This window comes from Scyliorhinus torazame, chromosome 16, assembly GCF_047496885.1.
Source record: "Scyliorhinus torazame isolate Kashiwa2021f chromosome 16, sScyTor2.1, whole genome shotgun sequence".
Lineage (NCBI taxonomy): Eukaryota > Metazoa > Chordata > Chondrichthyes > Carcharhiniformes > Scyliorhinidae > Scyliorhinus > Scyliorhinus torazame.
In genome coordinates, this window is record NC_092722.1 from 65,541,978 (window position 1) to 65,550,706 (window position 8,729).

General features: G+C 47.7%; 1 protein-coding gene across 7 annotated transcripts in view; it reads right to left on the bottom strand.

The window, feature by feature from the left end:
• zbtb40 (zinc finger and BTB domain containing 40) overlaps positions 1-2,958 on the bottom strand; it is a 113,312-nt gene extending 110,354 nt beyond the window's left edge. For 6 of the 7 annotated variants that reach the window (XM_072478590.1, XM_072478586.1, XM_072478588.1 and 3 more), the window contains exon 1: positions 2,816-2,958. The gene's annotated coding sequence lies outside the window, so the exon portion shown is untranslated. The remainder of the gene's footprint in view (positions 1-2,815) is intronic. The other variant, XM_072478587.1, reaches the window with a different exon arrangement.
• Between the last annotated feature and the right edge of the window lie 5,771 nt (positions 2,959-8,729).

An 8,729-nucleotide genomic window follows, 5' to 3' on the forward strand; every position in this document is an offset into this window, starting at 1 on the left:
TTTCAAATTCGAATTTATTTTAAAACATGACTGCAGCAGTCTCACACACACACACACACACACACACACACACAGACAAATCCAGGTGTTTAACCCTTACTGCACAAATACGTCCCGAAAGACATGCTATTAGGTAATTTGGACATTTTGAATTCTCCCGGTGTACCCGAACAGGCACCGGAATGTTGCAACTAGGGGCTTTTCACAGCAACTTCATTGCCGTGTTAATGTAAGCCTACTTGTGACAATAAATATTATTATAAATATTATTAAACCTATAACACAATACATCTGAAATTCCTACATTCATCACAATACTCTTCTGGTTAGAATATGGTAGCACAGTGGTTAGCACTGCTGCCTCAGCGCCAGGAGGTCACTACCTTGGGTCACTATCTGTGTGGAGTTTGTACGTTCTCCCTGTGTCTGCGTGGGTTTCGTCCTACAATCCAAATGTGCAGGATAGGTGGATTGGCCATGATAAATTTCCCCTCAGGTGACCAGGGATGTGGAGGTTAAGTGGGTTACGGGGTTGCAGGGATAGGGCGGGAGACTGGTTAGAGCGCTCTTTCAGAGGGTTGTTGCAGACTCAATGGGCCGAATTGCCCCCTTCTGCACTGTCGTGATTCTATGAATATTGGTGATTCAAAGTCAACATTACGATCGAAACGCAGTATAGATCGAATGCTGCATTGACAGAGGTGCCCTCCTCTTTCAAACAGAACAAGAAGTTAAGGATCTGTTGCCTCGTAAGTTATTGAAAGAGTTAGCCTAAAAAATAGGAATGGGGTAGGTTATTCAGTCCTCAAGCCTGCTCTGCCATTCAAGAAGATATAACTGACCTTAACCAATATCAGCAAAATCACACCAGCCACATCCCTCAGTCCCCAAAAGTAAGATAAGTAATAGATGTGGAGAGGACGTTTCCTCTCAAAACGGCATCCAAAACCAGGGCACAATTTGAAAATAAGGGGTCGCCCAGACAAAACTTGAATTCTCTTCCAGAGACTGTGTGGATGAACAGTAAGTGTGCAGATGCCAAAGATTGGCCGGGTGGTTAACAGTAAGGTTGAGTGTCTTGGGTTACAGGAAGGTATAGACGGGATGGTCAAATGGCAGAAAAGTGGCAGATGGAATTTAAGCCTGAAAAGTGTGAGGTGATACACTTTGGAAGGAGTAAGTTAACAAGAAAGTACTCAATGAATAGGCTGACACTGGGAAGTTCTGAGGATCAAAGGGACCTTGGCTTATCTGTCCATAGATCTCTGAAGGCAGACGGGCAGGTTAATAGGGTGGTGAAAAAGGCACTTGGGGCACTTCAATCGAGGCATAGATTACAAAAGCAAGGTCATGTCGGCATACAGAACTTTGGTGAGGCCACACTTGGAGTACCCAGGGGTGACCTTATCGAGGTGTACAAGATTATGAGGGGCATGGACAGGGTGGATAGGGAGCAGCTCTTCCCCTTAGTTGAAGGGTCAGTTACGAGGGGCCACAAGGTGAGGGGAAGATTTAGGGGTGTTTTGAGGAAAATACATTTTATCCAAAGGGTGGTGATGGTCTGGAATGCACTGCCTGGGAGGATGGTAGAGGTGGGTTGCCCGTCCTTTAAAAAGTTCCTGGACTAGCAATTGGCACTTCAAAACATTCGAGGCAATGGGCCATGTGCTGGCAAATGGGATTAGCTAGGCAGGTCAGGTGTCTTTCATGTACCAGTGCAGACTCCATGACCCAAAGGGCCTCTTCTGCACTGTATTATTCTGTGATTCTGATTGTGTTTTAGAGAGAGCAGTGGGGGCTGGGCCACTGAATGTATTCAAGGTTGAGTTACAAAAATTTTTGATCAACAATGAGTCAAAGATTATTGGGCAGTCGGGAGAGTGGAGTTACTCCTTTTTTAAAAATAACTTATATTAATTGCTTTTGGACTCAAGTATAAACTTACTATTTACATAAGTCAAGTGAAACTTACAAACATAGTGAGGTACCCTCAATAACGACGTGTAAATGGTAAAGAAGGCTTTATTAGACTAAGAACTATGCTAGAGCTGAGACATGTGCTGACTGCTGCACAGCCCATGAGGCAGCCCTTTATATATGGCTCACAGATGGGCGGAGCCAGAGGCGGAGTCCCCAGGGTTCCAAGCCAGGTCTTAAAGGGGACATCACCTTACATGATGATAAGGCAGTAACCGTTCATCACACACAGGAAATAGGGGTAGAAGATAGCCAATCAGCCCCCCAAATCTGTTCCCATTCAATAAGACGATGGTTGGTCTGTTTGTGTTGAGTTCCACATTGCCCAGATACCACCAATAACCTTTGATTTCTTCGCCCAACAAGAATCTTTCTACCTCTGCCTTAAAAATATTCCTGTTGGACTTTAACCTGGTGTTGTAAGACGTCTTACTGTGTTCCCCCCAGTCCAATGCCGGCATTTCCACATCATTAAAAATATTCGGTGGTCCTGGCTCCACCGCCACATGAGGCAGAGAGTTCCAAAGCCACCACCTCTCGAATTGGCCTTTCCTCGTGTGTGAAACATTTACTGGGGGCAGTGCAGCAGCAACACGTTTTTAAACAAATCACCTGGGCCGGTACCCGAGCTGCAAAGGGAAGGGAGCTGGACACAAAATTCATTCTTCATTCACAGTTGCAGAGAGGGATAAAAACGGGCAACATTTAACAGCTATCACAACATTCCGCAGAATCCGCACTTCGTGTGATGCCTCCACAGTCGAACAGCTGCGGACTGGCTCTGATTCAGGGTACCGGCCCCGGCCTCTCCGACCACCGCGCCGAGCCCCACACTGACCTGTCGCAGCTCACTCGCTCGCCAACTCCCCCACTCCTCAGTTGCCGGACACCCGCCATCTCCAAACAGCCGGTTGCCACCAAGGACTCGCACCACTTCCCGACCTCTCCACCGGAAATAGTACTTCCTTCCGTCACATTGCCGAATATCTGCCACTCGCGAAAATGCGCAGGCTCGGTGCCGGCCACTCGGCCGCAGTGCGCAGGCTCGGCGCCGGCCGCTCGGCCACAGTGCGCAGGCTCGGCGCCGGCCGCTCTGCCACAGTGCGCAGGCTCGGTGCCGGCCACTCGGCCGCAGTGCGCAGGCTCGGCGCCGGCCGCTCTGCCACAGTGCGCAGGGTCGGCACCGTTCGCTTTGCCACAGTGCGCAGGCTCGGTGCCGGCCACTCGGCCGCAGTGCGCAGGCTCGGCGCCGTTCGCTTTGCCACAGTGCGCAGGCTCGGTCTGCTGGGATTGGCAGAGTTGCATTGATATGGCTCCCTGCTCATCCTGGAGTCTCTGACAGGGCAGTGACTGGTATAATGGAGGAAAAGAGAAATGTGATAAAGAGCAGATAATATCTGATGTGTTATGTACTCTGGGATAACACAGGCTGCAACTGGATGCAGCTTTAGCCAAAAGATACCCCATGCCGTGAAGTTAGTTCAATCTGATTTATTGAACCAGTAGCACAGTTAGCACAGTTCTCTGTGAGTTTGACTCTCTGCTAACCTAAGTGTGGTTACTCTGTCTGAACCAGACTAGCTCTTAGCCACGTGCTGGGGGTGTGATACTGTAAATCCACCCTGACTCACTCTGTAGATGTTCATCAGTGGAAAGAGGCGGAGTGTGAGTGCCTTGTGCCTTTTATAGTGAGATACCACCCCTGAGTGTCCTGCCTGCTTATTGGTCATGTCCTGTTCTCTGTGTTCATTAGCTGCCTGTCTGTGCCTGTCTGTCTATCATTATCTGCATGTCTGCATATCAGGACATATCCACAGAATTGTTGTCCCGCAAAGGAGGACATTATGTTCACACATGCCACCCCCACCACCACCCCCGCCACCTCTACAAATCAAGCAGCAGGCATTCAAATATACAAACATACAAATTAGGAGAAGTTGGAAGCCACTCGGCCCCTTGAACCTGCTCCACCTTCAATACGATCATGGCTGATCTGATTGTAACCTCAACCCCACATTCCTGCCGACCCCTGATAACCTTTCACCCCCTTAGAATAATTTAAAAGGAGAAAGTGGGAGAATCTAGAACTGTTTAAAAATAAGGGTCACCCATTTAAAAGGGAGATGAAGTGAAATTCTTGTCTCAGAAAAGGTCTTCCTGAAAAGGTGTTCAGAATCCCAAAATAATATAGCACAGAAGAGCCATTTTGGCCCATCGAGTCAGCATCGGTGGATGAAAGACACCTGACCTGCCTACCTTATCCCATTTGGCAGCATTTGGCCCATAGCCTTGAACATTATGATGCGTCAAGTGCTCATCCAGGTACTTATTGAAGGATGCGAGGCAGTGCATTCCACACTGTCACCACCCTCTGGGTAAAAATGTTTATCCTCAAATCCCCCTAAACTCCTGCCCCTCACCTTTAACGTGTGTCCCCTCGTAACTGACGCTTCAAAAAATTAATTAACAACCATCTTCCTTTGTGCCAAGCATGACTCTGACTGGGGGGAGGGTGAAAATGGGGAAAAATCTGTACAGACTGTATAGTTGATTGTTGGGAAGTATGTTTTCTGGGATGTTTATTTGCTGTAACCTGTTTTGATACATGTTTGTAACAAAATACATTTTTTTAAAAAAGCATGATTCTGACTCCAACCAGCAGAGGGGTCTCCCCGATTCCCACTGCCCCCAACCCTGCCAGGACTCCCCGATGCACACTCGACCAAATGCTGTCTTTAGGTCAGTGACTATAACGTCTAGAGGGACATAACACTGCTGTCAGTTCCTAGTAAGATCTTCAGCATGGCACTATTCAACAGATTGAAAATGGATTTTAACATCTTCCAACTCTTAACCCATTCTCTGAATATTTTTAAGGCAAAGCTGGATAGATTCTTGATAAGCAAGGGTTATCGGGGGTAGGCAGGATCCAGGTTTGAAGTTACTATCAGAGCAGTCATGATCTTATAACAATAATAATGATGTGGAGATGCCAGCGTTGGACTGGGGTGAGCACAGTAAGAAGTCTTACAACACCAGGTTAAAGTCCACCAGGTCTGTTTCGATGTCACTAGCTTTCGGAGCACTGCTCCTTCCTCAGGTGAGGAAGGAACAACGCTCCGAAAGCTAGTGACATCGAAACAAACCTGTTGGACTTTAACCAGGTGTTGTAAGACTTCTTACAAGAATAATAATAGCTTATTGTCACAAGTAGGCTTCAATGAAGTTACTGTGAAAAGCCCCGAGTCGCCACATTCCGGCACCTGTTCGGGGAAGCCGGTATGGGAATTGAACCCGCGCTGCTGCCTTGTTCTGCATTACAAGCCAGTTGTTTAGCCCCCTGTGCTAAACCAGCCCCTGTATTAAATGGCAGAGCAGGTTTGAGGCTGGATGGCCTATTCTGCCCCTTGTCCGTCTATATTCGTATACAACTAAAACGGTCATCTCCTCTTGGAACAAAGGTGCGGAAAAGCAGCTTTGCATAATCAACACCTTTCAACAAAAAGATCACTTCTAAGACCACATGGGTGCATCCTTTCTGTAAACATGGGCACCTGATCGACTACATCGCGGTGCACCAGCGTGAATGAAAGGACTTCCTGCTCATAGGAGTCATGCCCAGTGCTGACTGTCACACAGATCACTGACACATTCACCCAAAGCTGGACAGCAGCCTATGAACTCCATCTTGCAGAGGCAGATATCAAGCAACTTTCCAGGCCAGACGGGGACACCCTGATCTCACTGCTGATTCCAGTCTAGAAAAACTCTGGGAATACATCAAAGCTAAAGCACTGGATCTTCCAACAAGGTCTTCGGACTCAACACCAAGAAGAACAGGGATTGGTTTGATGAAAATTACAAGGAAATTCAAGCTCAGCTAACAATAAATAGGTCAACTCACTAGGCTCACCTTGGCCAGCTGGCTAGCGAAGAAAAAAAGACAGCTCACCCTTCAAGATAAACTGAGGAACATCCAAAATGACTGGTGGATCACATTTGCGAAAAAAACTCAACTGTACGCGGATACTGGTGACATAAGAAACTTGTATGAAGCACTAAAATCTGTTTATGGACCATCATATCAAACACAAAACCTCCTGAGGAGCACCTTTGGCAAGACACTACACACCGACAAGGAGTCAGTCCTAGATTACTGGCCGGAGCACTTTGAAACGCCCTTCAGCACCAAGTGCACAATGTCTGACATGGGCCATCAGCCACATCCAACAACAAACTACCAAACATGAACTGGATGAGAACCCAATTCTGGAGGAAACTGTGTTCACCATTAACCAAATGAAGAGCAACAATGCCCCAGGAGTCGATGGAATTCCACCCAAACCCTTGAAGCATGGTGGCCCCACACTATATATCCAGCTCCATGAGATATTCATAGTTGCTGGGACCAAGGCAGGATTCCACAGGATCTTCATGATGACCTGATTATCAGCTTATACAAAAACAAGGGAGAAAGGTCAGACTACTCCAACTATTGCTGGTAAAACACTGGTTGAATACTTCCGGACAGGCTTGCAATGACCGCTGCAGAAGAAAACCTCCCAGAGAGCCACTGTGGCTTTAGAGAAAACACAGACATGCTATTTGCACAAATACAAGAAAAGCGTTGTGAACAAAACAAAGGCCTGAATGTCACTTTTCTCGACCTCACCAAGACATTCGACACTGTGAGCAGAGATGGACTCTGCAAAACCCTTGAAAAAATGGGATTCCCACCCAAGTTCTTGGCCATGGTGAAGCAGCTTCACGTAAATTAGTATGGACAGCAGAACAGAGACATCTCGAGTTCCTTCCGTATCTTCAGTGACGTACAACAGGAATGTGTGCTGGCCCTGAACCTATTCACCATCTTCTTCAGCATGATGCTACAACAGGCAATGGATAACCTTGAGGAGGGAGTTTACATATACTTCAACCAACCTGCGTCTTCAAGCTCATACAAAGACACAAGAAAATCTTATCCATAAACCTGTTCTCACTGATGACTGCACTCTCCTGGTCCACGACCAGTTACACCTACAACATATAACAGCATGTTTCTCCAAGGCAGCACAACACTTCAGACTAAAGATCACTTTAAAGAAAACTGAAGCCCTGCACCAGCCTGCACCCTGAGAAGATGAGAGACCACCAAGCATTGTCATCGAGGCAACTGAGCTGACTGCTGTCCACCTTTTTCCCTATTTGTGGAGGGTCATCTCGCCACCATAGACAAGGAAGTGGACACTAGGGGTGGGACCCTCTGGCTGTTCGCTGTCGGCGGGATTCTCTGGTCCTGCCACCAGTGCACCCCCGCTCATGGGTTTCCCAGTGGTGTGGGGTGCTTTCTTTGGGAAGTCCCGTTGACAAGTGGTGGGAATAGTGAATCCCGCCACCAGCGAACAGCGCAGCCAAATTCTCTGTCCTCAATAGCAGCGGTAGCGGGATCAACCCTCAATGGAGAATCCTGCCCTGAACTTTCAACAGCGTCTTGGCACATTCTACAGACAAATGTGGAACAACCACAGCCTCAGAGCACAGACCAAACTCAAAATGTACAAAGCCGTCGTCTTCATCAGCCTCCTGCAGGGCAGCGAGTCATGGGTTCCATACTGCCATCATGTACCTCTTCTTGAGCACTCCCATCAGCACTGCATCCATGTCATCTTCAACGTCCACTGGCAAGACCACATCACAAACACTGGAACCAGCGAATATCCCTAGTATCGAGGCCATTGTTCTGCAGTCAACTGCATTGGACCAGCTGCATTGCCCAGGTGGACGACAGTCAGCTGCCCAAGATCATTGACCACAGGCAAATGGAACAGAGGGGCCCCTTGCAAACAGTTCAAGGCCTTCCTGAAGAAATCCCTGTCTGTCTGCCACATCTACCATCATCAGTGGGAAGTACAGCTACTGGATTGTGATGCCTGAGGACACTACATTGGGAGTGCAACAGACACCTTTGAAAACAAGCAAAAAACCAGCATGAAAGCGAAGAAAGACCAAATAGCCTCGAGCAGCGACCGCACCTTTACTCACCCCCAACATGGGAGAACCTACCATAGGTCATGGCTCAGCCTGACTAGCCACCAGCTGGTATGCAATCACGGAGCTCGAACCTGCTTAAAATCTTTGTGAAGAAACCCAGAGAGAGAGAGAGAGAGAGAGATGGGGCACGAGCATCACTGACATATCCAGCACGTGCTTATATCTGGCTTTACCTCTGGGCCAGGGACCTGGGTTCAATTCCGGCCTTGGGTAATTGTCTGTGTGGAGTGTGCACATTTTCATTGTGTCTGTATGTGTTTCCTCCCATGCTCTGGTTTCCTCCCACCATCCAAAGAGATGCAGGTTAGATGGATTAGCCATGCTAAAGTGTCCCTTAGTGTCCAAAGATGCCTAGGTTAGGTGGAGTTACAGGGACAGGATTGATCGATTGACTGATTTGATTTATTGTTACGAGGTACAATGAAATGAAAATGAAAATCGCTTATTGTCACAAGTAGGCTTCAAATGAAGTTACTGTGAAAAGCCCCTAGTCGCCACATTCCGGCGCCTGTTCGGGGAGGCTGGTACAGGAATTGAACAGTGCTGCTGGACTGCCTTGGTCTCCTTTCAAAGCCAGCGATTTAGCCCTGTGCTAAACCAGCCCCAGAAAACGTATTGTTCTGCTTACAGCCCAGACAGATCGTGCCACACATGAAAAAACATAGGACATACATAAATACACAATGTAAATACATAGGCAC